We start from the raw sequence: 4,471 nt of genomic DNA on the forward strand, positions 1-4,471 counted from the left end.
TAATATGAGAACCCAAACTAATATGGAATCAGCTAATGTGGTTGTAGATGATTTAAAAAAAAATTCTGAGTACTCCCATGACGAGGAAATTGACAGGCTCATTGATGTTCAACATCATAAAAAAATGGTGGATCTGACATCACAGCCTTTAGAGGGGACAACAGCCACTGCTGACATATCAAATGCTGATTCTGTCAAAACAACAACTGGGCAAACAGAGAAGGAAAATCCAGTTACTTCCTCTGACTCCGTTCAAAAAGAACCATCAACCAGAGTAAAAAATAATCACCCTTCTGACCTTATTTTGGGAAATCTTAAAGAGAGTATGGTCACTCAAAAGAGGTATGTAAATTTGGTTCAATTTTTTTGTTTTACTTCCACTTTGGAACCAAAAAATGTGAAGGAGGCCTTAAATGATGAATCATGGATCAATGCTATGCAAGAAGAGTTAGCTCAATTCACAAGGAATGAGGTATGGATTCTTGTCCCTAGACCGAGTCATACCAATGTTATAGGTACAAAGTGGATATTTAAAAATAAATCTGATGAATTTGGGACCATAATAAGAAATAAAGCTAGACTAGTTGCATAGGGGTACACTCAAGTTGAAGGAATTGATTTTGATGAGACATTTGCCCCTGTTGCAAGACTTGAATCTATAAGATTATTACTAGCTATTTCATGTGTTCTTGGTTTTAAATTATTCCAAATAGATGTAAAATCCGCCTTTTTAAATGGATTTTTGAATGAAGAAGCTTATGTTGAATAGCCCAAAGGATTTGAGGATCCTTACAATCCTAATCATGCTTTTAAATTGCAAAAAGCTTTGTATGGGCTGAAACAAGCCCCACGGGCTTGGTATGAGAGACTAACTCATTTTTTGGTCTCAAAGGGGTACAAGAGAGGGGGAGTAGACAAAACTCTTTTTATCAAAAATGTTGCTCAAAATATTATGATAGCACAAATCTATGTTGATGATATAGTGTTTGGTTCTACTAATGATTCTCTAGTGCAGGAATTTGTGAAGCAAATGCAGGAAGAGTTTGAGATGAGCATGGTAGGAGAACTCAATTTCTTCCTAGGACTTCAAGTGAAGCAGTCAGATGAAGGAATTTTCATTTCACAAAGCAAGTATGCAAGAAGTCTAGTGAAAAGATTTGGACTCGACGCATCTAAACCTGCCAAAACTCCAATGGGTACTATAGTCAAATTATCTAAAGATGAAAATGGGAAGAAAGTTGACCCAACTCTTTACAGGAGTATGATTGGGAGTCTCTTTGACTTAACTGCAAGTTGCCCTGACATCAGTTACAGTGTTGGAGTGTGCGCTCGTTTCCAAGGGAACCCCATGGAGTCTCATGTGACTTCTGTAAAAAGAATTATTTGTTACATCAATAATACTCTTGATTTAGGCATTTGGTACTCCAAAGAAACAAATTCTAACCTTGTGTGTTATAGTGATGCAGATTGGGCAGGAAACACTGATGATCGCAAAAGTACAAGTGGTGGTTGTTTTTACTTAGGAAACAATTTGCTCTCCTGGCATAGTAAAAAACAAAACTCTATCTCCTTGTCAACAGCCGAAGCTGAGTACATTGCTGTTGGAAGCTATTGTACTCAACTTTTGTGGATGAAATAAATGATGGCAGACTATGGGTTTGATATTAAAACTCTAACCATTTTTTGTGATAATACAAGTGCTATTAATATCTCCAAAAATCATGTTCAGCACTCTCGCACCAAACATATTGACATTCGTCATCATTTTATTAGGGAACTTGTTGAAAACAATTCATTGATTTTAGAATATGTTGAGACAAACAAACAAATTGCAGATATTTTTACTAAAGCTTTAGACACGGTCAGATTTGATTCCCTTAGGAAGTCCTTAGGGGTTTGTTTTATTTGAAATTGCCAATAAATTGATTATCTTGCCTTGCATATGTGTTTGCGTAAATCTCTTGTCTTGGTTGGAAGAAATTTGATGAGCATATTTTTTGTATTTTAGAAAATGATCGTTATAAGTCTTATACTTTGTTGGAATAAAAAACTATATTTGAAAAATTATAGACCATCCAATTTATATTTGATCAAATCATTATCTTTGTATGAGCATTCCTAATCCGGTTTCTTTTTCAGGCTCTATTTTGGAAAAGAGCTACCTATACTGATGTGTGAAAGCCGACACTGAGTAAGTTGGCACCAGGTAATTAGCAATTATATTGGAGGATACTCTACCAGCGTAAAGGGCTATCATCAGTATAAGAGTTATAGCCTCCATTATGGTTACAATTTGAAAAAGGCTAAAATCGCCAAATATGGGCAATGACCCTAGCTTTAAAAGGCCAAAAAAAATGCCAAATTGATTACACATGCACACACACATGCCTGTTGACTAGACTGTGTAAGATGGTTGTAAGACTCATCCATATAATGAATTGATTCAAATATGTTTTGTGATTGGTATATTTTTCAAATTATGGTCTCTTAGTATTTGAATTATAACTCATTTCTCTAATTTGTGAAAAATATGGTTATCCTATTTCTTCTTAACAGGACTTGGCATTTACATGGACACATATGGTATGGCATTTTACACTATATTTTCGGCAATTTTGTAATAAAATAAAATATAAAAAAATTGAAAAATAAAATCTGTTTAGTACCGTGTATTTTTAAAAAAAAATTATTTGATGCAATTTATTTGTTTTATCTCAATATATTCTAAAAATATTCAAAAAATTTCCTATTTTGAGGTGTGAAAGAATTTGTTTTAAAAAGGAGATATTTTGGCACTTATCACTTAAAATCCGGTTATCCATTTTTGGTTATCCATATTTAAACTTGCCTCATTTGTGCACCGAATACTTTATATATTCGGATTCACTTTGGTTGTTTTATAATGAGTGTTTTCTTGTTGAATCTCTCACATATAACCGAAGTGTTTAGGGTTTCTTTCTTTGTGTGTTTCACTTGTTTCTCTCTTAGCAGCCATGAAGACTTGAGGCCGTGGTTCATCTTCCAAGTCCGTGAAGTCTCAGCAGGAGACACTTCCTGAATCTGTTCCCACTGCCACTCCTCCAGTCCCAGCATCTATCCCTGCTGTCTCTCCTACTCCAAGCTGTCGATCTAAAACCACAGCAAGAAAGAAGGTTCTTGATCTTACGAGTCGTATAGGTTCTTTTGTTCTTGGAGCTTCTAGCAAAGGAGTTACGTTCCCGAATTTGGATGCTGAGCCAATCCCAGCCTCGGCGGTTTCACTCGCCTCTCGCGAAGGTCAAATAAAAGCCAAACCGACCTTGGCAACTAGTCAGTCCAAATCAATTTCAACTGAAGCTATGTCTGATCCATCTGATCATGACTCTGAATCCTCACTATCTCCTGATGTGTTGACACCCAAGGCAAAGGGCAAACGTAAGACCAAAGATGTTGGAACAAAGAAAGGGAAAAAGGCCAAAGTGGCTCAACCTAAAGGTACCAGCTCCATCTCTGATTCATCTCCTTTATCTCATTTTAAATTAAAGGCCAAAATCAACCCTTCACCGTGCACCTCATTGGAGGATGTCTCTCCCGAGACGGAAGACTCTTAGCCTGAGTTGGACCCTTCTTTGACCGAGCCAAATCCTGAAGTTCCTCTTGATGATTTGGCTGAGGAGACTGAATCTGAAGAAGACTCATCTGAAGCCTCTCCTGTTGCATCTGACCCAAAAGGCACCACTCCATTGGCATTTCCCAAATTGTCTTCCAAACTTGCTAAGCAGAAAGGTGCTCCTGTCCGTACCTCAGGTTCTTTCAAAGCCCATTCTCTTACATTCTGTTTTAATGATAATGAGAAGAACATGCAATTTTATGACCATCGTCATTTTATTGTGAGCGGAATTTTCTTTTTGCTCCTCATTGTGTTTTTGGGGTATTACTTACTTTAGAGGAAAGAGGTTGGTTGCGATCCTTGTCTGGGTTTGATGGGTTTGCGCCTCGGGTTGTTAAAGAATTTTATGCAAATTTGAATGATGAGTTATTAGACCAATCTTCTTTTAAGTTCCATAAAGTGTATGTTAGGGGACATTGGTATAAGTTTAGTCCATCTGAAATTTCTAAGGCCCTCAATCTCATCCCTGCTGAGATTGATGATTCTGTTGAATTTGCAAAGGACCAAGTTTTGTCTTAATTGGTTGTTCAAGCTATGGTGTGGGAACCGAGCACCTCTCTTCGAGTCACGGATCTCACTCATTATTATGGTGCTCTTTTCAAATTTTCCATGTTTAATTGGATGCCTACCACACATTCCTCCACCATCACTCAAGACATGGCCTTTCTATTGTTCAAAATTGGTACTGGAGTCGCCATAGATCTTGCAGCTGTTATTTTTGACCAAACCATGTCTTTAAGTGGTGCTAAACGCAAGGGGCAACACTTGATGTTTCCACGGGTCATTTACAAACTTTTGGACTCTCAACGTCCTTTGAAGAAG

This window comes from Humulus lupulus, chromosome 5, assembly GCF_963169125.1.
Source record: "Humulus lupulus chromosome 5, drHumLupu1.1, whole genome shotgun sequence".
In the NCBI taxonomy this organism is placed as follows: domain Eukaryota; kingdom Viridiplantae; phylum Streptophyta; class Magnoliopsida; order Rosales; family Cannabaceae; genus Humulus; species Humulus lupulus.